The 27,881-nt window shown below is 37.4% G+C and overlaps 1 protein-coding gene and 1 pseudogene across 5 annotated transcripts in view; one reads left to right on the forward strand and one right to left on the reverse strand.

Moving 5' to 3' along the window:
• Window positions 1-27,881, reverse strand: part of TCF12 (transcription factor 12) — a 452,598-nt gene that overhangs the window by 346,389 nt on the left and 78,328 nt on the right. The gene's annotated exons all lie outside the window — the stretch shown is intronic.
• LOC102853090 lies at window positions 22,736-24,974 on the forward strand (annotated as a pseudogene).

Raw genomic sequence — 27,881 nt, forward strand, 5'->3', positions numbered from 1 at the left:
GAGTTTAGGGCTGTTGTACATAGGGTCGCTATGAGTCGCAGGTGACTCAAAGGCACATAACAACAACAACACAACATGTGCAACAACGTCAGGCTGGAGACTAAGGTCTTTGCAATTATGTGCTATGCATCAGAGAGTTGAACAGTGAATAGGGATGATAGAAATGATAGAAAGAGAATTAATGCCTTTGAGCTGTGGTGCTGGAGAAAAGTGTTGAATATACCATGGACTGCTAGGGGAACAAACAGGTTTGTCCTGGAAAGGGTGAAGCAAGAATGCTCCATGGAGTCAAGGATTCTGAAGCTTCGTCTGACATACTTTGGGCATGTTGCAAGGAGAGACTGGTCCTTAGAGACGGACATCATGCTTGGGAGGGTGGAGGGACGGCGAAGGAGAGGAAGACCTTCAATGAGATGGATAGATTCTGTGAGTGGAGTGGTGGGAATTAGTGTGTGTGAGACGGCGAGATTGGCACAGGATTGAATAGTGTTTACGGCTCTCCTACACAGGGTTGCTAAGAGTCGCAAGCAACTCGATGGCACATAACAACAACAAGATGAAGTCTATAACCTTTAAAATTTGTTTCTTTTGCATACTGTTTCTATAACTTCATGAATAGTATGTCCTTTTAATGGCTGAATAATATTTGACTGTAGGAGTATATAAATTTTATGTAATTTCACCTGCATGAGGACAGCTGGACTGTGTTCAGTTCTTGACAATTATGAATAGTTTCTATATATATATATATATTTGTGTATAGGGTTTTGTGTAAACCTTAAGTTTCATTTCTACAGTTGAAGACATGGAATTGACAAATTACATATTATGCACACAGTCAAATTTCTAAGAAATTACCATTCCTCTCCCCAAGTAGCTGTATCATTTGCATTCTTACCAACATTAAGAGTTCCAATGACTCACACATTTACCAGCACTTGACATTACCAACTTTTATTTTTATTTTACCTAGTCTAATGAGTATGTATGGGGGAGTTCTGGTGTTTTTGTGATAAGGAATTTCACTGCCAACCTAAAGGTACAGAGTTTGAATCCACCAGCTGCACCACATGAGAAAGATGAGCAATCTCCTGTTGTGAGATTACAGCCTCTGAAAACCCACTGGAAGGTCAGCTCGAGTCAGATCCATGTCAACACATGACATGACAACGTGGTTGTTTCAACATGGTTTTAATGTGCATTCAAGTACAAGTGATGTTTCCAATGTGTATTTGTCATCCTTACATCATCTTTCTGGAAATGTGTGTTCCAGCTTTTGTTTGTTTTTAAAAACTTCAGTCGCTAGTCTTCTTAGTAAGGAATTTTGAACCTTCATACTATATTCTAAATACAAGTGTTCTGAAAGATACGTGATTTGCAAATATTCGCTTGCTAATGTCTTGTTATTTTGACGGGGTCTTCTGCAGAGCACTAATATTTAATTTTCATTAAGTCCATTTATTTTATGAATCAAGCTGTTGATTGATTTTTTTTTTTTTAAATATTGAGCCAGTCATGCATTTAAAATAAACTCTCCTAGGTCATACTATTATATTCTTTTAGCTGATTGTGGAAATTTGATTTACTAATATTTTGTTGAGGATTTAGGATACTGGTCGATTACTTTCTTTTTTTGTTGGGTGATATACAGTTATCCAGTCCTTCTACATCCTTGGTGATTTCTATCTCTTATTTCTATGTATTCCTAAGAGATAAATTTTGAGGTATCCAACTATAATTATGGATTTCCTTTAAGTTTTGCCAGGTTTTGCTTCATGTATTTCCATGCTCTGTGGTTAGATGGGATAAGGAGGGCAAAATCAGAGAAGAATACCTATCTATCTTCTAAGGAACAGCTAATGAATTCAAGCCATCCGCCTTTTGATTTGCAATGCAATACACTACACACTGTGCCACAGATTCCTATATAAGGCCATTACAAATTGGAACAGATTTGATTGCATACAATAGTACAATGAAAACACTGAAATTGACTCCAGGAAATTATATTTTAAATATCAATGTGGAGAAGAAACAGTAAATGATATTTATGCAAAGACTATTTCCAATTACTTTCTTTCTTTCAAGGTATTCTGAGCTTATTCTGGTATCAACTTGCCTTTTATGCCCTTTCCAATTCTTTTACATTAAGTTGGCAAGCTTTCCTATATTCTTCTCATTGGTGGACGATTTATCAACTATCTGCGTTATGCAGATGACACAACCCTGCTCGCTGAAACTGAAGAGGACCTGAAGCACCTGCTGCAGAGGGTCAAGGCCTGCGGCCTCCAATATGGATTGAGGCTCAATGTCAAGAAGTCAAAAATTCTTACCACTGGACCAATTGGCAGCATCAGGATGAATGGTGAAGAGACTGAGATTGTACACAGCTTTAGTTTGCTTGGCTCCACAGTCAACACTCTTGGCACCAGTAGCCAGGAAATTAAAAGGTGCATTGCCATGAAAAAGTCTGCTGTTAGGGACCTCTCCAAAGTACTGAAGAGCAATGGTGTCTCTCTGGAGACTAAGGTGCATTTGATACAGGCGATGGTCTTCACAATCACTTGTTATGCATCAGAGAGTTGGACAATGACCAAGGAGGATAGAAGGAGAATTGATGCCTTTGAGCTGTGGTGCTGGAGAAGAGTATTGAGAATACCAAGGGCTGTTAGGAAAATGAACAGATTTGTCCTGGAAAGGGTTAAACCGGGTGGCTCCTTGGAGGCAAGGATTCTGAGGCTCCATCTGTCATACTTTTTGGACATGTTGTAAGGAGAGACCGCTTCTTGGAGAAGGACATCATGCTTGGGAGGGTGGAGGGACAGTACAGGAGAGAAGACCCTCTATGAGGTGGATTGATTCAGTGACTGGGATAATTGGGATGGGAGTGTCAGAGACACTGCAACTGGCACAGGACAGAGCAGAGTTTGGGGCTGTTGTACATAGGGTCGCTATGAGTTGCAAGCGACTTGATGGCACATAACAACAACAACAATGTTCTTCTCACATTCATTTCTAAAAAAAAATCTTTTGGTTTGCTGTTGATAACTTTTTCCCTCCCCAAGACTAAAACGAGTATTCTGCCTCCCTCTTCTGTTCTTCATGGCCTCAGATGAAAATCTGTCATTCAAATCACTGTTCCATTACAAGCACTGTCCTTTTTTCTCTAGAGCTACTTTGAAGATTTTTGTTTACCGTCTTCAAGAGATTATGCTTATTTAGGGGCATCAATTTCTTTGAGTTTATCTGTTTCATGTTTTCTGTATCTTTACGTTTGTCAAGTTTTCAGCTATTATTTCTTCAAATATATTTTTACTATCACATTCTATCAAAAAAATCTATTAAAATGTTACAGATATTTTTTCTTTTACAGCAAATCCTTAAGGCTTTGTTCATTTTTAAAAGATCTCTTTTCTCTCTGGAATGCTGATGGCCTAGTCCAAAGTGTATTGTACTGCTAACCTAACTAAAAAGCTCAGTTTCAGGCAGTCTGAATCCAGGAGCAGTTCCAAGGGAGAAAGATGGGCAATCTCCTCCCATTACAATTCAGAGCTCTGGAAACCTAGGAAGAATCAGAACCAACGGCACAGCATTTAAAGAGAATTTTCTCTTAGGATCAAAACAATTTCAACTCCTTTAAGTTCACTGGTCCTTCCATAAAAACAATTTTTCTAGATTTTGTTCTGTTAGGTCTCCCATTCCCACATTTATTGTACACTTCTCATTTCTGACATTTACCTTTCAATTTTTTTGTAATTTCTATTTCCTGTTGAGATGTTCTTTTTTCCTTCATTAGTTTTAGAGCATATACAGCTTTCCCCTCAACTATTGGTATAACAGTTGCTCTAAAGTCTTTAAGAGATTACTTTCATTATCTGTATCATCTCTGTGATGAAGTATGTTGGTAACTTCCTAATAACTGAGTTAAGATTTTCCTGGTTATTTTTAATTGCAACTTAGACAATTTCAAATATTGAGTCAGGAGACACTGACTCCTTTAAACTCTATGGATACTGTTAATTTATTTTTGTTTTACCAAATAATCAATATATTTTGCTCAGGACTCAACTTCTAACACAGCTGCTATGGATGGGTGGCGGAGCAATGTTGGTTCCATTTTCAAAGTCTTTGTAGTGCTATCCTAACTTGTTGTCACCTAATTATCAGTCTAGAACCTGGGCAGTCGTTGGCTAGTTCAGTTATCAAATTCTTTTGTATTCTGATTTAAGATAAAGTTCCATACGCATAGTTCAAGGTAGAACACAGGAATGAATATAAAACTTGAAGGACTTGCTTTTTGAAGTTCTTCCCTCTTCCTAATATAAGTTGTTGTTAGGTACCAACAAGTTGAGTAAGACTCAAAGCAACTCTATAAATAACATTTTTATCATCTCTGATATACCTGACGTCACTGCTGCAGCCACTGTGCCAATCCTAATCTTAGTACCATAGCTTTTTCATTCCTATAAACTGAATGCTAGGGCTTTAGGTATTCTCTTGGCTACAGACTTACGCTACTGTATCATTCTGGGGACTGAGGACAATGAGCAGTGAAAGGACAAAGAGAAGACCAACACAACAGTGTGGAGAGGGTGATGACCACCAGAAAACCATTTTCATGCATCAGAGTTTTGGTTCCTGTGGGTTCTCTGCAGTATGTGTGGTTATTATCTCAGGGTTGCAAAAAAAGAAAAAAACGTGAGATTTCCGTGTTCATAATGAAGGTTAGGCGTTATCTTTCCTGCTCTTTAGGCAGACTCGTAACCTACATTAAAAGTAATATAGTACTAGGACGCTATATTATATTGCATTCTGGTGAGTACACTTGTTAAACAGAGACTCAAAGATACTAGAAGAAACAAAGAGTAAACTAACTTACCCTATTATTTGGCTCCAAATACATTTTATGGCATAAAAGACATAAAGAGCAACATACGAACAAGGGTTAAATCTTACTTATGAACGGAAAATGTTTTTGTTGTTACATGTTCCTTCAATTTATTAACACTCACCACAAGTCTATGAAAAATAGGTATCAACCCTGCTCTAGTCTGTCCCATCTTCATCATTTCTGACATACTCAAGCATTTACAGTACAGTACAGTACAGTACAGTACAGTACTGCAAATTTACTGTATCAATCCATTTCATTGAGGGTCTTCCCTTCCTTCACTGACCCAAATGACTGGACCTCCGAAAAACATGCCCAAAATATGTGAAATGAAGTTTCACTATCCATGTCCCCAAGGTGCACCCTTGTTGTACTTTTTCCAAGATACATTTGTCCTTTTAGCAGTCCATGGGATTGTCATTACTCTTCTCTAGACATAAGATTTTTCTTTAATCTTTAATCACTGTTTAACTTTCATGTGCAAAGCAATTAACTGAAAAGATCATGGTTTTGATCAAGTTCATCTTAGTCTTCAAGCTGACATCATCTCTCTTCAGCACTTTAGAGAGGCCTCTGACAGGAGGTTTTCTCAAAATGAGATATGCCACCTGATTTCCTGGCTGCTGATGTCAAGGGTGTTGAGTGTAGATCCAAGCCAGAAGAAATCATTGATAATTTCTATCTTATCTCCACATGAAAACTTCATGTTGTTGTTGTTGTTGTTATGTGCCGTCGAGTCACCTGCGACTCATAGCGACCCTATGTACAACAGCCCTAAACTCCGCTCTGTCCTGTGCCAATCGCACTGTCTCTGACACTCCCATCCCAATTATCCCAGTCACTGAATCAATCCACCTCATAGAGGGCCTTCCTCTCCTGCGCCGTCCCTCCACCCTCCCAAGCATGATGTCCCTCTCTAAGGACCGGTCTCTCCTCACTACATGTCCAAAGTAAGTTAGACGGAGCCTCAGAATCCTTGCCTCCAAGGAGCTACCCGGTTTAACCCTCTCCAGGACAAATCTGTTTGTTTTCCTAGCAGTCCATGGTATTCTCAATACTCTTCTCCAGCACCACAGCTCAAAGGCATCAGTTCTCCTTCTATCCTCCTTGGTCATTGTCCAACTCTCTGATGCATAACAGGTGATTGCGAAGACCATGGCCTGTATCAGATGCACCTTAGTCTCCAGAGAGACACCACTGCTCTTCAGCACTTTGGAGAGGTCCCTAACAGCAGACTTTCCCATGGCAATGCGCCTTTTAATTTCCTGGCTGCTGGTGCCAAGACTGTTGACTATGGAGCCAAGCAAACTAAAGCTGTGTACAATCTTAATCTCTTCACCATCCATTCTGATGCTGACAATTGGTTCAGTGGTGAGAATCTTTGTCTTCTTGACATTGAGCCTCAATCCATATTGTAGGCTGCAGTCCTTGAAACTCTGCAGCAGGTGCTTCAGGTCCTCCTCAGTTTCAGCAAGCAGGGTTGTGTCATCCGCATAACGCAGACTGTTGATAATTCGTCCACAAATCTTGACCCCACATTTCTCCTCATAGAGCCCAGCCTCCCGGATAATCTGTTCTGCATATAGGTTGAAAAGGTATGGAGATAGGATGCATCCCTTGCGTACGCCCTTCCCAATTTTGAACCATGCAGTGTTCCCTTGCTCTGTTCTGAAGACTGCCTCCTGGTCCAAGTATAAGTTTCGCATTAGAACGATCAAGTGTTCTGGGATTCCCATTCTTCTCAGAGTCAGCCACAGTTTGTTATGATCTACACAGTCAAATGCCTTTGCACAGTCAATGAAACACAGATAGACATTCCTCTGGTATTCCCTGCTTTCAGCCAAGATCCATCTAACATCAGCTACAATATCTCTAGTACCACGACCCCTTCTGAAACCAGCCTGGACTTCTGGTAGTTCTCTGTTGATGTGCTGTTCCAGTCGTTTTTGGATAATCTTCAGTATAGTTTACCAAAATAATAATGAGAGTTGTATTTAAATTAAACAAGGCAATACCAAATTCATAGCAAGGTTTTTGTTCCTGCTGGAGATACTCTAAGACACAATCTCTACACTTAAGCAAGATAAAAGATTTTTTTTTTTACATTTTATTTTTAGCTACTTCTACTCTCTGCCTTTACTCCTTTACATGCACATTTAATAATAAGCTCTCTTTGTTTAATTTCATCTCAAAAGTTAGAAAATGGATACTAGAAGAGGAATACTACCAGATCAAGGAAAACTAAATTTGGGAGAACAACTTGACAATGCAAAGCTAAACAGAGATCTTAGAAGATAGGTCTAGTATCTCCTTCACGGTATCCTCATTGTCTAGCACTGTTTCTTCTAAAGACTGAAATAAGTTTACTCTGCAAGTCAGTTAACTGTCTTAGTGGGGAGACAAAAGTATTTTTACAAAGTCAAGGTCAGCCTTCCCTAAAAAGCCAGCAAACTGATTCCTGTAGCAGTAAGACCAGGACACCAATGTGGGTCTTTGTAGTTTTGCACATGAACTGATTCAGTGCCTTTGAGGTAGTGTCAAAAATTGTTAAAGAGAGATTTAGACACATGAGCAAACCCTGAAATGTAAATGAAATATAAGTAAGTAACACTCTAAGGCAAAGGCTAGTAAACTATAGCCCATAGGCCAAATGTTGCCAGCTGTCTATTTTAATGCATACAAGCCAAGAACAGTTTTTACATTTTCATTTCATTTTATGAAAATCTACATTATATTCTTACTTTTGTTTCCTGGCCTTCAAAACCTAAAACAATTTATTGCCTTGCCTTATCAGAAAAATGTTTCTCTAAAACAAAAACCTCATTTCTCTATAAATTCTAGTAACATAAGCCTACACAAACATGATTATAAAGAACAACTTAAAGTTCTTTATTGTGGAATCCTAATACAATTACCAAAATATCTCAATCTTTAAATTAAATATTGGTAAAAAGGTATAAATATGGAGTGTACACACAGAGGAAAGGAGCATGAAGGGAATCCTCATCACAGTGTAAACAAAACATTACACCTCTGAGCACATGTTATTTTCAATCTTTTTTTTAAAATCTTAACTGCACATTTTGTTATAATCAGCCCTATATATAGGGCATCACTGCAATAAAATACAGACCAAAGTTAACAATGACTTAAATTGTAGTTATGTGATCACTTATATACAAGTTCAACCAGTAACCTTTTTTATTCAGTATAACACACACACCTCATCAGATTACCACCGTTGAATAGGGAATGATTTAGAGTTGACCCTCCAACAGATTTTCTGAGGCCATAAATCACAGGATTTCTCGTATTTCTCCCTTTAAGTCTCTGGTGGATTCAAACTGTCAGAGAAGTACTACCTTTGAGTCAGCAGACTATGGACTATGATACCAGAAATCCCTTGTTATTCATTATTACCTATAAATTTAAATAATTAAAATTCCATTTTTTACATTTCTCACCCTATATAAGAAGTTTTCTGATGACTAATTGACAGGATTACTCACACGAACTTTGAAGGTCATCACTTTGGAATTAATGTTTAGACACAAAGATATCTAATACAATTTAAAGTATAAGTCAAATATGAACTGGAGGCCAGGATTTTAAATCTCTATCTCATATCCTTTGGGCATAATACCAAGAGAGACTAGTCCTTGGAGAAGGACATCATGTTTGGAAGGGTAGAGGGTCAGCACAGGAGAGGATGACCTTGGATGAGAAGGACTAACTCAGTGACTGGAATAATGAGGGCAGATGTGTTAGAGACGGTGGGACTGACTTAAGATAGGGCAGGGTTCAGGGTGATTGTGCATGGGGTTGCAATGATTCAGTTGACAGCACATAACCACCACTATATTCATGTTAGCATCAATGTTTATTTCAAAACACAATAAAGCTGTGACCAAATGCCAAACTACCATATACACACACTGCAAATATCCTTCATTTTTACTTCTAACACGTAACAAGTCATACTGGATAGTATAATTTTTTAAAAGTTATAAACAGTTCAAAGAAAGTACACTTTTACTGATAGAAAATAAAACATTACTATTATAAAAACAGGTAGGTATTCTGCTAAAACTAAGGCACAATTAAACAGTCTTGTCTGCTTTCATAAATAGCATTTAAAATTATTTGTTCAGTTATCATTATGTATTTTAGCTACTTCTACAAAATATATTTGCCTTGTAAATATAACATACTAATACATAATACGATTACAGTTCTGGTCGCCTAGTAGTATGGAGTTATGCTTGTGGTTCAAATATACCAACTGCTCTGCAGGAGAAAGATAGGCACTCTCTTCCTATGAAATCTGTAGCCTCTGAAAACCTGCTTAAGCATCAGCTCTAAGTTCTGATTCAACAGGAACATATATATTACATGACCTATGTGATATTAAGACCAAATTCACTGTAACATGATAAATGAGGGATTTTCCTTGAATGGCTACAAGGCATTTTTAAAGTCACATTTTCCCCCCTAGGATTATCTTGAAAACACAGTTAATTTAATTCTTTCAAATCACAAATTTAAATAAGACTACCACATATCAGACTAAAAAAACCTGCCCTTTTTCTTTCCTAGGGTCAACCACTGTATGTCTGTTTATTAGCATGTTAAGGGGTTAAAATAATCATCACCATCTTTTAAAATGCAAACATTTATTATGTTGTGTGCCTAAACTACCTCAACCAACAAAGATTTCACTGCTTTACACTGACTGCAGCCCTAAGACTGAATAAAATAGTACCTACAAGAGGTACTCCTACTCCTCTCCCTTTTCTCTTAGCGATAGAAACATCCACTGACAAACATTTATTCTTAAGATAAACCACACTCCAAACCCCCCATCAGTAATATTTAAAAGTAAATCATTAATCTCAAAAATGAATTCTTTGACATTACAAGTAGGCACCAAAAGAACAGGTTTCCTTCTTTAAAACATAGTCTTTAAAGCAGCTCTCACCAATAAAAATTCTTCTCCCTTTTATCAAGGATGGCCAAATAATCTCCGGATAGTCTAAAGATACTGTACCTCTAAACTGAGTTACTTAATAAACAGAAAATGGATTTTCAAGGAGACTTTGCTGTGTGCAAAATATATCCCTATGACTAAGGTTACATATAAACAAGTTTTCTCAGATCTAACTGGCATGTTTTACAGACTGACAACATCTTTTACAAATCTATCAAGCAAAGACAATTATGTCTTCCTCAGAAAGAGACTATTTTATTTAACTACAGGCATATATTTAATCAATCAAGGAGTACAGATCTTTTGAGTACAGGATACAAAAAATTAACTTAGTAAATTCTAGAGTTAACAGCTTCTTTTTAAAACCAATTTACTCTGAAAGATAGGAAAAAAGTCAATAGATTACAAAATTGGTAGATTTCTATTTCTGGTTTCTGCCATAATAAATAGTAGGGGTTTAAGCTGAGCTGCTTTTTTGACTTAAAAGATTTTTTACACAGTCAGCAACTTACAACAGGACATACTGTATTACCAAAATGGAAACTACTTAATCAACATTTCCTCATGGAAACACAGATCATACATAACAGAATCATAGTCTATGAGGGTAATGCTTTATTTTCAAAAAAGAGCATTTACGGGTTGGGTTGTTGTTTTTTTTTTAGTATAAGAAGTGCATTTTTTTTCTCCGGTTCTGTCAACACGTTTAGTTCATTTCAGTCAACACTGATAACACATGCACCAAAAATTAAAGCATAATTAGTAACAGAAGATAATTTATTTATAATGCTGAACAAAACCCCAATTTCAGGATCTCAGAAATACCGATTTCCCCTTTTCATGTCTTACAAAATAAACATGGTCCTGCTCTCTTGCTGGATATTTTTAAAGCTGTTTCTAAAAGGTATGTTAAGTGCTGCAGAAAAGCCAACAACTCTGTATCACCTCATACATAAATCTTTCAGACTTCAAGTTTCAAACTTCAGTCATCTTTAGCATCACAAAAAAGACCAGCAAAAGAGGAAAAATTAGTGCTGTATGTATGATTTAAATATGTTCCTCTTCCCTTTCTGACCACTGTACAAACCATAAAGTTTATATTAAGAAAAAAACCCTCAAAACTGAAATCCTCTCAGATTCACACTTTTTTGTTTCATCACATATATCTAAATGTCTCATGTAAGAAATACTATATATTTTTTTCCAATCACTGACCTTCTTACATTTAAATAGGAAAACTAATTACTTAAGAATGACAGAGGTCATTGAATTCGGAGTCCTGGTTTCCTTCAAAAAAAATATGAACAATAGGTTTATCAGGAAGGCATCATAAAATAAAGACAAAAGGACCAGCTTTTCCTCATTAAAAGCTATCTATGCTGTAACTCTTCAGTTATATGGCTCAAGTTTGTTAGTATATCTTTACAGAAACACAAACTATACGTGTATAAAATATATGTATATTTTGGGGGGATATACACAAAAAGAAGGGAGCATAGGCAATCTCCTCCTGGCATTTAACTGCCTCTGAAAACCCGCTGAATTGTCAGCTATGGTTCAGTTCTGACTCAATGGTACATAACAACACAAAATGAAGACAAACTGATAGTACTAATTTGCTACCACTTCTGGTGGCTTAGTGCTAAGTAGTTGTGGTGCCAACCTAAAGGCGAGTGGTTCTAATCCACTACCTGCTCCAAAAAAGGAGAAGGGGAAATTTCCTCCTGTGTGATTAAACTGCCTCTGAAAACCCAGTGGAGGGTCAACCATGAGTTTTCACTCAATGGCTGACAGCAGCAATAATAAAGACTCTATCTGAAAAGCCACTATGGTGGCATAGTCAGTAGCAAGTTGTGCTGCTAACCCAATGCAAAGCAGCTCTAGAGGTTCAAATCCAATCTCTGCCCATTATGACTTAAAGTCCTAGAAAACTGATGGAAGGTTGTTATAGTCCAAAAAGACATGACAGCAGAGAGTTTTAAATATATACAAATGGGTTAAACACAGGGGAGTTTGTGAGTATGGTGGACTGAATGCTTTTTATTCTGTCCTGCACATGGCTGATATGAGCCAGAGCTTCCTCCAAAGCATCTAGCAGTAACAACAACATAAATCTGAATGTAACCAGTTAAGTCAAAATAAACTACTCTACACAAATGAAGATTAGTGGACCCAAGGGAAGTAATATTATTTTGGCTTCTGACACACACTTTTAAATGACTCTTTGCAATACTACTCATTTGGTTGCCTCATTCTTCTGTGCTTCCTCTCTACAATGTCAAAGCTCACTTCCTAAGAGCTTTCTTCGTGCAGAAATCAGCATTTATTCATTTCACAAAGAACACATACTTGCAGTTGTCAGCAAAGAACAATATGAGGGTAAAGAAAAAGCATCAGAGAAAAGTATGAATGGATTTCTCTCTCATAGTGTTCCTTTCAAAGACCTAGTATCTTAAAGAAATATTGAATACTGTCAGATTTTACAAAATAGGTAAGCACTGCATCCCAAGAATCTAATTTACTGAATGCCTAACATTTTGTTGTCGTAACAGAACAGGGTGGTAAAGGTCAATTCTTCCAGATTTACTGTCACCTCCACAGTTAAGTAATATTAAACACCACTATTTTGCATACAGCCTTAGCACAGACTTACAAAGGTGCTTATAAACAAAAGTGCAAGCCTCCTGAGGTCATCTAAGATCTCATGGGGCCTTTCATAATGGTAGGGTGTAAATCCCCAATGCCCTGGCTTCTTTCCAATTTAGATCATTAGTTTCTGCTTACTAAAACTCTTGTTACCATTTCAAGTGGTACAGGTATTCTTCATTTCCTGTCTTGAGCCAGTCCCTATGCTATTATTTGTTAAATGGGCAAACTGAAATGGCTTCACTGGGTACCTATATACCACAGCAAGTATTTCTCACTCCTTTTGATTAGTAAAACAGTAGTATAAGCTCTAACAGTCATGATGTCTTAATTTTTTTAAAACATTATTTTATACAGCAGATAGAAAATTTGGATTGTTTATCTGTAGTTTTACATAGTCTGGAATTTCTAGGTTTTATTTCTATCAGGAGAATTTGTTAGTGATGAGCTTATGTGCTAACACAGCTGTGAAACTGCAATTAAGGTTTTATTTCACACTATGTTAGTAACCAAATCCTGAGTGACTGCAAGGATGAAGCAGCACTAAGGGGCCCAACTCACCACTCTCCTGTCGCCATCATCAACTGCTCATTTGTTGTCTCTCTAGCTGTCTTTGACTCTCTAACACACACACACACACACACACAGGTACACTAGGTAAGGGCTTTTAAAAACTAATGCTATATATGTCTACGGCTTTTGTCGATCTACACATATATTATCTACCAATATACTACCTAACATATCTATTTTATATAAAACCACTACTATGGAATCCATTTCAACTCCTGGCACCCTCCACTGGGTTTCCAAGTCCATCAGCCTTCATGGGAGTGACTATTCATTTTTTTCTAATGGAGCAACTGGCTGATTGAAATCTCCAGCATTTTGGTCAGCAGGTTAATACATAATTCATTAATACCACCAGAGTAGAAAGTTTCGGTCTATCTCAGTCTCATGAATGCACTCACTCAGGGTAGGTTTGGGGAGGGGTAGGTGTGGGTGTGGGTGTGTAGAGGTGTATGTGTGTCTCTCAACATTAAGTGACTGTTAGAACAACAGAAACCTTACCCTATTCTGTGCCATCCTCACAATCTCTTTCATGTGCAAGTCTATTCTTGCAGTTATTGCTTAAATTAATTTCATTTAAAGTCTTCCTCTGTTTTACTGGCCCTAGACTTTTTCTAATATGAAATCTTTTTCCAGGAAATTCCTGACAAAATGTCCAAAATGTGTGAGATGAAGTTTCACCATTCTTGCCTCTAAGGAACACCCTTGTAATACTTGCTCCAAGGCAGCTTTGCTTGTTCTTTGGCACTCCATGTTCCTGTGTGTGCTGTTGAGCCAGAACTCACCCACAGCTTACCCTCCAGCAAGTTTTCAGAGGCAATAAAGTACACAGGAGGAGACTGTCCATTCTACTCCTGCAAAGCACTCGATGGATTTGAATTATGTGCCTTTGGGATTATAGTGAAACGTCTCACCACTAGCCAAAAATTCTCTGCCAATACCGCAATTAAAAGGCATAGATCCGTCTTTCTTTGATCTTCCTTACTTATTTGTCCAACTTTCACATGCATACAAATCGAAGAAAAACACCATGACTTGTGTCAGGTACAGTATAGTCTTTAAACAAATATCCTTGCTCTTCAGCCCTTTAAAGAGGTCCATGAAAGCTGATCAGCCTAAACTAACACATCTTTTGAAATATAATTTGATGTATGTACACACACACACACACACGTGCACGCGCGCCTGCACATGCTCTGGTGGCCTAGTGCTAAGAAGCTGTTCAAATCCACCAATTGCTCTACAGGAGAAAGATGGCAATCTCTTCCCATGTAATTAACTGAAAATCCTCCGGAAGGTCAGCCAGGGGAGATTCCAACTCTATGGTACACAACAACAATATATGTGTATATGGTTTCTGTTTGCCTATAAATATATATGCTGCATCATTTCATCTAAAACCAAAACAGAAGGAAAATTATCTTTCTCTATTCACAGGACCAAGTTCTACAGATCCTAGAAAATACTGAAACAATCCAAAAAGTTGTAAAAACTAAAGCTTTTCACCGCTTACATGTAAGTAAACCAGATCTAATCATTGTTGTTGTTGTTGTTGTTGTTATGTGCCGTCGAGTCGCCTGCGACTCATAGCGACCCTATGTACAATAGCCCTAAACTCCGCTCTGTCCTGTGCCAATCGCACTGTCTCTGACACTCCCATCCCAATTATCCCAGTCACTGAATCAATCCACCTCATAGAGGGCCTTCCTCTCCTGCGCCGTCCCTCCACCCTCCCAAGCATGATGTCCCTCTCCAAGGATTGGTCTCTCCTCACTACATGTCCGAAGTAAGTTAGACGGAGCCTCAGAATCCTTGCCTCCAAGGAGCCACCTGGTTTAACCCTCTCCAGGACAAATCTATTCGTTTTCCTAGCAGTCCATGGTATTCTCAGTACTCTTCTCCAGCACCACAGCTCAAAGGCGTGGTCGCTTAGAGGAAGAGGATGTCTCATCATTTAAGTGAGGTTAATTACAATCTTCTTTACCACATATATTGTTCAGGTTAATATTTCAATTCAGAAATAATACTATATTTGATAATAAAGTTCAGCTGTAGATCCCTGAGCAGATGGGAAAATATCACATAATATTAAGTGCACACTGCTAATTTAGTCATCTAACACATGGTCAAGTGGTTAGGATTCCTGGTTTTCACACAGACAGCCCAGGATTGACTTTCAGTGTGGGAACTCCAAGACATTTAAAAGGCATCCTAGTTAGAGCAGTTGGTTGTTAACCAAAAGATTAGTGGTTGGAAAGCACCAGGCGATCCATGGGAGAAAGATGTAGTAGTTTGTTCTACAAAGATTTACTGCCATAAAAACCACAGAGTTGCTATGAGTCAGAAACAACAACTATATCAGGGTTTTTTTGGTTTACTACTAATTCCTTTTTTTAAAAAAAAATTATTTCTAGAACAAATCCAAATTCAAAATTTTCAACAAACTCAGGATTTGGGGTGAAGGAACTTTGGTATATTTTTCTATTTAAAAACCCCAAAAATTTCCATGCCAAAATCCAACATCAACAAGTTCATTCTGAAGAGCTCTGCTGGCCTAATATTAAGAAGCTGCACTACTACAATCCCAAAGACACACAAGTTAAATCTACAGCTTCTCTGTGGCAGAAAAATGGGCACTCTCCTCCTAAGCAATTTAATGCTTCTGGAAACCTGCTGGCAGGTCAACTATGAGTAGGTCCTGAATCGATGGCATATGACAACAGTGGCAACAAAAGACAACAGTAGGACTTCTGGGACAGTTTCCAAGATTGTCTACCTTTAGAGAAGCAGATTGTCTCATCTTGAACCACTGACCTTTTGGTTAGGAGTTGAGCACTTTAAACACTTTTCCCTCTACAGCGTTTTCAAATTACAATATTCAATCAGCTCTACTCATTATAATGGGAAGAAAGTCCCAATAGGATTCATACTTTTATTTACTCTGTTAAATGCTTATTCATTTCCCTTTTGTGAGCCTTGGATGGCAGCATTTGCAGCCAAAGAGTAACTGAAGAGAGATACAAATAACAAGAGGAGGATGACTATCACAGAAAGAAACTATAAAGACTTGAAAAGTAAAATTTCCTACATTCACTATACAACTACTACATATTATAATAATATTTTTCAACACTCTTTTAAATGCTTCAAATGGTCTTTACTCTTACTAGGATGTCATGTACATAGTCACTTTCTACATAACTCAATTACAAAACTTACATATTTTAGTCCAGACTACTGAAATTGTGTAACCTTTTTAACAACCAAGTAAGATCTAAAAAAAAAAACCCAGCATTTCCCCAGGAATAATGCTCAGAAGACAGGAAGGGGAAAGACAGAACAATTAATGGAATCATAAAAGAATAATAATGAACTCAAAGAAGAATCATAAGGAAGAAGTGCAGTTATACTATAGGTATTGTAATGTTATAAAGTAAAACGTGCAAATACTTGAATGGAAAAATCAACTTAGTTTCACTCAAATCAGAGGAAGGGAAAAATCACAGACTAGGCATCTGTAACACAGCTTTTATTTTAGCCACCTCTTTGCAATGACTATTTAAAAGATAATTCAGAATAATTATTTACTCCAAAAATGTCAGATGTTAAGACAGAATAAAAGTGACTTTTCGATGAGTGATTACTTTCTGGATTAGATTGCTTATCTGTTTATTTGGATTGTTTACTCCTCAGATACAGAATTTGTTTTTCACTAGTCAGAAAGATTTCTTTTATTCTGCTTTCTATATTATGCTTCCTTAAACATTAAAATATGTCCTACATAACCAAAATGTAGATATAGGTCTTATTTTAAAAAATATAGTAATATACAGTTTAAAGTACTTGTTGTGTGCCATTAAATTGGCCCTCCATCGAATTTGCAGATGCAGTAATAGCACACGAGTAGAATGTCTGTCCTTTTCTCACGGCAACGGTGGATTCAAACACTATGCCTTTGGGGCTGCAGAGCAGCTTCTTACCACTAGGCCATCAGAGCTCTTAAAAGTTTTTTAATATTTATAGAGGTCTGTATTGCAAATATGTCTGGAAATTGAGTCACTAAGCATTTTACAAAGCACTTAACAAAGCTGAAGCTAAATGAAGCAGACAGTTATAACCTTGATTTCAAGTAAACCAGTTCCACTTCAGCAAGCTAATAACAGATTTTATGAAAATCTTCTAAAGGCAATACAAGCCCTATCGAAAAATCAACATAAATTCTGAATTTACCTATTTTTTAAAAGCACAGGAGTAGTTCTCTTTTTTTAGCATTTTAACTACATTTGTTATAGTTATCTAAAGGGAGCTCTGGTGGCTTAGTGGTAAATAATTGTGCCACCAACAAAAAGATTAAGTCGTCTGAATCCACCATCTGCTCAACAGAAGACGATGATCAGTCATCTCCCATGTGATTTACTGTCTCTGAAAACCTGCTGGAGGATCAGCTATGGTTTGGTTCTGACTTGATGGTATACATCAAAAACAACTAAGCTAAAGAGGGAGCATTGATACCCTAACAATAAGGAACTGTGCTGTCAACCTGAATGCATATGGTTCGGATCCACCTGTGGCTCAGTGGCAAAAAGATGAACAATCTCCTTCTATGTAATTTACAGCCTCTGAAAACCTGACAGAGGGTGTTACAATAACAAAGCTAAACAGTTATATAATCTAAAGATATTGAAAACGTTTAAATTATTCCACAGAATCACACTTCAACTCCCTTATTCTTTTTTGGGTGGTTTTTTGTTGTGTTTTGGGTGTGTTTTTTTTTTAACTCTATCCGTTTTCTTCTATCTAGATTGCCTCTGTACATAAAAACTCAGCTCTGAGGTTTATTGGACATTCAACAAATAAAAACTGAAAAAGTTGGATCCTGATGGCACAGTACATGACATGTTGGGCTGATGATTCTGTAATCAATGGAAAGGTCTGAGATTCAAATCCACCAGCTGCCCCTAAGGAGAAAGATGACTCTTCTCCCATAAAGAGTTACAACTCTGAAACATACTGGAGAATCACCATGAATCATAATTGACTTGATGGGGGTCGGGGGTTGTGTCAAAGCTGAGGAAAGGGAAAAGATTGTGTTATTACTTAGGTAAGTTTCTCTTTGAAATTATGAAAAATGCCTCTATTTCAAAGAAACATTCTGGAAATGGATAAGGTGATAACTGTATAAACATAATTTATGTCACTGTATAGTACACTTCTGTTTTATGTTAATCTTTTTACTTTACCCCAATAAAATTATTTAAAATGTTTAAAATCCATACATATTTGGTAGTGTGAAGGGAATCCCTGATAAGCTGTAAAGGAATTAGTTTCTGTTTTATTAGTGAAAGGTAAACAATATAATTATAAAATTAAAACAAATCTCTATAGCCAGTGAGTTCATTCTGACTCATAGAGACCCTCTAGCAGTTTCTGAGGCTACATATCTCAATGAGAGGAGACTGCCCATCTTTCTCCAATGAAGTCACTGGTGAATTCAAATGAAAAAAGATGTGGAGGCTTTAAGTTAATGCAACTCAGTATGGATAAGGTCACGAATCTGCTGGTGTAGAATGAGTATAAGGATCCAGGAGGGATGAGAGGCTGGAAGCAGAGGGATGTGGATGTGCAGGGGGAAAAAGGGCTGTACAATTAGATTGGTGGGGTGGGTGAAACAGAAAGAATCTCTTCAAGTTTTTATTTGAATTATGTAAATAAACTAGCAGGAAAAATATGTATATGACGGCAACATACTATAAAGGTATTACTATATGAAAATCAATAAAAATATTTTTTAAAAGTTCCTACATAGTTATAAAGATGGTTATATTAGAACACTGGTATTAAAAGGTATGAATAAACATCTGTTAAGTATATAAATAAAATAATAAGAAGTACTACAAATTTGAATGTAGGAAACCAAAGATATTTCTCATCTGAAGGTGAAAGAATGAATTAACTTGTTAAAGAACTTGGATTATTTTACATTGATATTTTGCTTCCAGAGAGAGATATCCCTCCAAATTTCCCAAAGTTATTTTAAGAAAATAAATTTTCATTAATTTATAAAAATTTAAATATACATGAAATAAATATAAAGACTAAAACATTAAAAATAACAAAGCTTTAGAAAGTAACAAAACTACGGTAAAAAGCAGTAAGTAAAATTTATGGTAAAATATTCTAGAATTAGAACATTTCATAAAAACTGGAGCGTCTACTACTGATTATTTATACTTTTAAATCTTGTTATTTCCAATGAAAAGTTTAGTTCTTTAATTTTCAGATGAACTGCAACCCAAACTTTTACAACAATTATGTGTGTATGTGTGTCTGTGTCTGTGTGTGTGTTTGGTGTTTGTCAAGCTTTTAGCTTCTCAACTTTATCTAAAGGATTATTTGCATTGGCTATAGCTGGCTGTATCTGACGTCTGGTTTGCTTTATCTCTGTTTTTGTTATTCTTTGAGAGTTCTTTATGATAAAGAAATTAAAGCTTAACATTGCATAAGTAAAACTACTTCCAAAGAAAAAAGCATACAGTCTACACTGTTTACACAGTAATATAGTCATGAGGTTCTAAAAAATATAGCAACAAGTTGTGTCCCCAACAATCCATTTCCACTAAATTTAGACTAGGATCTATGGAAGGTATAGCTTCCATTAAGTAAATTAAATTAAACCAACCTTAGTCTATTTTGGTTTTTCTTTTCTCCCACTTTCTAACAAGCTACATTCCTGTATACAGTTATCTGCTACAACAGAAGCAGAAAATTCTGGTTTTTGAGCTTCCACCTCATGAGCAGCACAAGCATCAACTTTCTTTCAGATGTTACAGAATATACATCTGCCTTCAAAATGCACAAACTAGCTCTTCTTTGTACTGAATTTGTCCTCCTGTTACCTTAATACTGTTACTTCAGAGACTTGAATGATGGCTAAAATAAAAAGTACTAATTGATAACTCAAATTGGTCTTAAAAAACTCTCATCCTCTAAGTTTTCCAAATAAAGCCAGAAATTTGTACTTCAAGACAGAATTATCAACTGCAACCAAAAGCTGTTCCACACATCGTCATCTTAATTTAATACAACATGTAGTAAGACTAATCTTTCTGAATATGTCAGAACTTATTTCAAAATTACATTGTTCTTCAAAACTGTCCTCCTAATTGAAAAGAGGCCCTGAATAACCAAAGCACTCCTAAAAAAAAGAGAAACAAGGCAGGAGGCATCTCACTCCCTGATTTCAAATCCTACTACACTGCAGTGGTGGTCAAGACAGGGTGGTACTGGTACAATGACAAGACATATAGATCAATGGAACAGAACTAGGAACCTGGAAATCAGCCCATCTACCTATGGACAACTGATTTTTGACAAGGAGAAGGTATCAGTTAAGTGAGAGAAAAAAAACAGCCTTTTTAACAAATGGTGCTGGCAAAACTGGGAAATTTTCTGCAAAAAAACTCAAGCAAGATCCACACCTCACACCATAAACAAAAACCAACTCTAAGTGGATCAAGGACATAGGACTAAAATCAAAGACTATGAACTTCATCAGAGAAAAGCCTGGAAGAACTCTAAAAGCCCTAATCCACAACATGAATAGACTTCCAGGCAACCTGAAAAACCTACAACCAGGAAACGATAAAATAGATGAATGGGACCTTCTAAGAATCAAATCCCTATGCACATCCAGAAACTTCTCCAACAAGGTAAAAAGGGAAGACACAGACTGGGGAAAAATATTTGATAATGACATGTCTGATAAGGGACTTATATTTATAATTTATAGAATACTTGAGCACCACAACAAGATAAACAACCCAACTGAAAAATAGGCAGAGGGTATGAAAAGACACTTCACCAAAGAAGACATTCAGACGGCAAGCACATGAAGAAATACTCAAAATCCCTAGCTCTAAGAGAGATGCAAATCAAAACCACTATGAGATATCAACTCACCTCAGTAACAATAGCAACATTTAACCGAACAGCAAACAAATGCTGGTGAGGTTGTGGAGGAACTGGAACCCTTATTCATTGTTAGTGGGAGTGTAAAATGGTGCAGCCACTATGGAAAGCAGTATGGTGCTGTCTCAAACAGTTGGAAATAGAAATACCATGTGACCCAGCAATTCCACTACTGGGAATATACCCTAAAGAAATCAGAACTGCCACACAAACAAATAAATGCACACCAATGTTTACTGCTGCTTTGTTCGCAATAGCAAAGAGCTGGAAACAACCCAAGTGCCCATTTAACAAATGAATGGAAAGAGAAGCTCTGGTATATTCACACAAAGGAATACTATGCTGCATTAAAAAACAAGGAACTCTTTTGCTTTTCAAGGAGAGGAGCAAAGGGGGGGAGGGGTTTGTGCGGGGGAGAAGGGTGCAACAATGAATGAATGGAATTCCAAAATCTCTGTAGATGTTCATTGAAATGAAAAATAAACAAACGAAATTAATTAAAAAAAAAAAAACAAAACAAGGAACTCATCAAATATTACACAAAATGGGTGACCCTGGAGGACATTAGGCTGAGTTATCTCAATCACAAAAGGATAAATACTGCATAATGCCACTGTTGTAAATCAGGACTGACATTGGGATTGGGGGAAAGCTAAGAGGGAATAAATAATGCACACTGCATTGAAACAGATGAGGGAGAGAACTGCTTAAAAGGAATATATGATTGGTATTATTTTCATGATAAGAGTATAGAATAAGAGCTGCATAGTAAAGTGGACTGAGGAGGGGACTGTGTAACAATGACAGACTTTTTTTTTCTTTACATAGAGAAAAACAAAAGTACAACAATGAATGAATGGAAATCCAAAGTCTCTGTAAATTTCATTAAAATTAATAATAATAATTTTTATTTAAAAAACAGAAAAGCAAATTGGGGGAGGGGTGTGTAACAATAAATGAATAGAAATCCAAAGTCTCTATAAACGTTCATTACAATCTCAATTAAAAAAAAGAAGTAACACTTTTCCCTTTAATAATTTAATATTCAATAAAAAGCTTATTCACGGAGATAATAAAAATATTTTTAAAACAAACAAACAAAAAACCCAAACTACAAACCTGTCCTTCTCAGGGAGCGCTTGTGGCCAAAGAGTAAGAAAATTCACTGCAATTCCAAAACTATACTCCTTAAAAAGCTTTCCTCTTACGTATGCTGCCACTCTTCAAATTAAGTGTATAACTTATTACAGAACATTTACTAACCACCTAAAAAAAATTGCTCTCATTATTATACAAAGCTTTGGTGGCCTAGTGGCAAGAAGGTGCACTGCAAGCCGAAGGCATGCGGTTCAAGGCCATTATACCCTCCACAGGAGAAAGATGGGCAATCTCCTCCCATGCAATCAACTGCTTCTGAAAACCCACTGGAGGGTCAGCTGTTGGTTCCGACTCGACAGTACACAACAACAACATTATTGTACAATCATAAGAAAGCAAAAGTCAGGAACAAAGAAGCACCAGTAGTCAGAAATTATAGACCCAGTAACAGAAATGAGGCTGATAATCAAATGAATGAATATTGTACATTCAATGATTTATGCAGTGAAAATATCTTTTCTAAAAAACAGTAGGGTGCAGCGGCGGAAGGTGGCGGCCGCTATAGCGCTGACAGGATGGCGGCTGGAGGGGCTGGCGGGGCTGCTGCTGTGGCGCGGAGTGCTGGCTGCTTCCCTACACGCTGCACAAATCGAGCTCCTTCTCCACCTACCTTCCCAAGAACATTTTTGTGGCTAAGCCAAATGACCAATCATCTAGATGGTCTTCAGAGAGCAACTAGCCTCCTCAGTACTTGATTTTGAAGCCTGTAAGACCTGCTGAATGTCCAGAACATCACATATGGAAAATATGAGAAAACATGTGTCTGTAATTTGAAGACATTTAAAGTCTTTGGTGGAATGAATGAATGAAGAAAGTATGATGAAGCTACTGTCTAGTGGCTTAAAGAATTATTATAAAAAAGAAACATTTGAAGCATAAAATTGATGAGCAGATGTCCCCTTGTCAGTTCATTAAAATAGTTCCATGCTTGTAGTGGAGACCCAGCTTTAATTTCTGCATCTGGTACGTGCAGCTTAGTGGCACTGATGATTCTCATGTAGTACAGCCCTGTCTCAACTGGTATAGCAAGTACCACGAACAGGAGACCATTCGCCTTTGCCTAAAACACTTTCGACAGCACAACTACACAGACGCCTTTGAATCCCTGCAGAAGAAAACCTTCTTTGCTCTGGAACATCCTATGTTAACAGATCTGCATGACAAACTCGTTTTGAAAGGAGATTTTGATGCTTGTGAGGAATTGACTGGAAAAACTGTAAATGATGGCTTGTTCTATCAGTATATCAGTCAACAGGAATAGAAGCCACGATGGAGTTAAATCATTCCAAAAAGCAGTAAAGGTGATAACCAACTGGGAATGCGAAGCGGGCATCAGACGGTTACTGATGTTCAAACAAAGACTGTTTATTTGTTTGGTGGCTGGGAGATCTTGCTGACTTCTGGGCATAGAGTGTGAAGGAGAACAAGTGGACATGTATCTCCCAAGACACTGAGAAAGAGAATGGTCCTAGTGCCAGATCATGTCATAAGATGTGCACTGACATTCAGTGAAGGCAGATCTACACGTTGGGACGTTATTTGGATTCCTCTGTGAAAAACAACTAATCTCTGAAAAGTGACTTCTATCGTTATGACATTGACACAAACACATGGATGCTACTAAGTGAGGACACTGCTGCTGATGGAGGACCGAAGCTGGTGTTCGATCATCAGATGTGTATGCACTCAGAAAAGCATACGATCTATTCCTTTGGAGGTAGAATTGTGACATGTAATGGCAGTGTTGATGACGGCAGAGCCAGTGAATCCCAGTTCAGTGGGTTGTTTGCTTTCAACTGTCACTGTCAAACATGGAAACTTCTTTGAGAAGACTCCTGTAATGCTGGGTCAGAAGACATCCAGTCTTCAATAGGACACTGCTTGCTGTTCCACTCAAAAAACCACTGCTTGTATGTGTTTGGTGGTCAGCAGGTGAAGACTTACTTGAATGACTTCTTCGGTTACGATGTGGACTCTGATCATGGAGACATAATATCAGATGGCACTAAGACTCTGGGATGGTTCCAATGACAGCAACCATTGATCCAGAACTGAATGAGATACATGTCTTACCTGGACTCAGCAAAGACAAGGAAAAGAGAGAAGAAAATGTCAGAAACTCACTCTGGATTTATGATATTGTGAGGAATGGTTGGTCCTGTGTATACAAGAATGACCAAGCTGCAAAACAAAATCTGAGTAAAAGTCTTCAGGAGGAGGAGCTGTGTCCCAGATTTGCGCACCAGCTTGTTTATGATGAGTTACACAAGGTTCATTATTTATTTGGTGAGTCCCAGATTTGCGCACCAGCTTGTTTATGATGAGTTACACAAGGTTCATTATTTATTTGGTGTGAATCCGGGAAAATCCTCTTTTCCAAAGATGAGATTCCATGACTTCTGGTCACTGAAGTTGTGTAGACCATCAAAAGATTACCTACTGAGGCACTGCAAATACCTCATAAGAAAACACAGGTTTGAAGAAAAGGCTCAAATTGATCCTCTTAGTGCTCTGAAATACTTACAGAACGACCTTTATATAACTGTGGATCATTCAGATCCAGAAGAGACAAAAGAGTTTCAGCTCCTAGCTTCAGCTATGTTCAAATCTGGTTCAGATTTTACAGCACTAGGCTTCTCTGATGTGGATCACATCTATGCTCAAAGAACTCAGCTCTTTGACACCTTAGTAAATTTCTTTACTGACAGCATGACCCTTCCAAAAGGCAACCTGGTAGACCTCATCACACTGTAACCGAAGGATCCCTGGACACAAAAATGGGGATCTGCTTTCAGTGTTTTGGATTTCAACTCTCTGGACTGGCCACTCTGCTGCAGCGAGAGGACGGCACCAGAGTCCTGAAGGGTCTTGACCACCGAGTTTATGTCTCCTCTGCCACGCCCGCCTCATCCCCATTCTCCTCAGCCTACTCCACAAATTAGGCTAATAAAATGAAATTGGTATACTTTAAAAAAAGAACAAAAAACCAAAAACCAGTAACTATGCACATGGACCTCACTTGATGGACTACATAGGATTCACACTGACTGCATCACTGAAGAAGTATAAGCTATAAAAACCAGGCCAGGTGCTGACTGTGGAACAGAAAAAACTTCTCATGTACAAGTACAAACATATCCACAAGAACCAAAATACAACCTTGCGTCTGTCCCACCTAAACTTTAAAACCATAATCCCCTTAAATCTGGCTCTTACCTTTTTTCTTCTTGTGTTTTTGTTTTAATTTTTTTTAACCAGTTATATAATGTACAGGAAAAGACAAGAATGGACAGTGGAGTGAAACAAATCTGGAAGGAGATATGACTTTCATGTTGCTTGGTTGTTGTAATCACACTGGTAAAAGTTAGCTAAGGGCTACTACCAGAAAAGGGGGGGGGCAAGGGAGCATAATTTGTTTACTATCCATACTAAACTCTTCTTTTTTTTAATTATTTTTTTTTTAATTTAGGTTGTTTATTTTTCATTTCAATGAACATCTACAGAGATTTTGGGATTCCATTCATTCATTGTTGCACCCTTCTCCCCGCACAAACCCCTCATACTAACTCTTACAAAATACCTTCCAACTCTAAAGTTTCCAAGTCCACTTAAAAAAAAAAAGGGAGAATCCCCAAAATGGAAATCAATATGTCCTGAACTCTGCTCATCTGCTGACACATCCAACTACAGTTGAACTTTGAACAAAATAAATGATGCAGGTCCACCTATATATGAATCTACACACCACAACCTCTTGAGTGCCAATGCTGTATCTGTTTAAAATGCTATGTGGTATCAATCACTTCCATGAGAGCAGTTTTGTCTATCCTCTTAAAAGTAATCATGCAGATTTTAGATAGGGGAGGCATCACTTCTAACCCCTGGTGTTCAAAAGTTAGCCATGCATTTATACACATACACTCGCTCCCTTCCACTCAGCATTCTTTATTGCTTTGCTCATCATGCTCTCAGTTTGAGCAGCATGCACCAAAAGTCAGTACTCTACCATGAAGCTGACCCAAACCAGTAAGAATGTGCATATAAAGAAACTGACCAATGCTCAATAAATGCTGCCTGAATTGAAATCTGGGAGAAATGACTACAACGTGTCACGTTGTTTTTGGTAGACCAATCTTCTTGCACAGGTGCCTTTTAACTTTGTCTAAAATAAAAGCGTATTTTAAGGGTGCTGAGGATCAGCAATAAGAGTAGATTATGAGAATTTGGATCATTATTGGGCAAAACCCCTCACTAATTCATTTATACCATGAGTAATAACAAAAATCCATTTCTTAAGAAAACCTCTGAAAGAGAATTTTAAATACTAATAATAAAACAGCTTATTTTGGTAGGACTGAATTATGCTGGGTAATTTTCCTTTCCATTTGGTTGCTCTCGTGGTGTTTTTGTAAATTAAAAAATTAAGAATCACCTTTTACAATTCAATATATACACGTTCTTTTCCAACCATAAATTTACCTTGTCTTCTAATATTAATTAATTATATAACGTACATTTGGCTTAGCTGAGAACTCCAAATCAAATCATTTTTAGTGCGGTATTCTTTAGAAAATGTGGTACCAAGAGATTGAAAAAAGAAAACAGGGCAAAGTACATGATCAGGCAGGAGGGGAGGTTTAATAAGGGAAATGAAATACAGGCCTTAGAAAGAGACTCCTCTTCCATCAAAACTGCAATTATTGATCTCTCCCTGTCCAGAGCAAAGAGTGAAGAAAATAAAAAACAAAGAAACAATTAATTAATCCAAAGGATTAAAAAACTATGTGGACCCTGTCATAACAAGCTTGAAATCAGAGGAACGAAACAGTATTACCAAGCTACCACTGCAAACTGCTCTGAAAGCAATGACAAATGGAGATCCTGAATGGAATGGAGCGGAATAAAACTCAAAATCATAAGATAGATCATATTCACCGGATTGCTAAGATACCATAAGATCTCTAGGGATCCTTCAAGTCTGAACTGAATGTGCACTAGTAGTTCAACTCCCAGTCAAACCACAGAAGGGAGGAACACATTCGTCAGAACACTCAACTATAGCAAATCATAGGTGCAACATTTGAACAGGGGTGAAATTCAGAAGACAAGAAAAACCAAGGAAGACGAGAAATGGTAGACACAGGGAAGAAGTGGAAAAAAGAGTGTGATTCTACTGTACGGAATACAATCAATGTCATGAAACAAAATAGGTATCAGCTGCTGAATGGCAAACTAACTTGCTCTGTAGCTTTCACTCAAATAATAATTCGGGGGGTGGGGAACTCTAAACAGGCTTCTATGTCCAAAGGGGAAAAGATTTTAGATCTATAAAGAGGAAACACCTGATTCAAGTCAGGAGAACTCAGCTGTATCACTGCCTTAGTTCATCAAAGATATGGCAAAAGATTAGAAAAAATCCCTACAACCAAGAGAAGATAAAGTAGATGAATGGAATCTTCTAAGACTCAAATCCCTATGCACATCCAAAACCTTCTCCAACACAGTAAAAAGGGAAGCCACCAACTGGGAAAAAGGATTTGGTAATAACATATCAGATAAGAGACTTATACCCAGAATTTATAAAATACTTGAGCACCACAACAAGATAAAGGTAAATAATCCAATAGAAAAATGGGCACAGGATATGAACAGGCACTTCAC

The sequence above is a fragment of the Elephantulus edwardii genome, unplaced genomic scaffold, assembly GCF_000299155.1.
Source record: "Elephantulus edwardii isolate Elephantulus edwardi_28Jun2011 unplaced genomic scaffold, EleEdw1.0 scaffold00145, whole genome shotgun sequence".
NCBI lineage: Eukaryota > Metazoa > Chordata > Mammalia > Macroscelidea > Macroscelididae > Elephantulus > Elephantulus edwardii.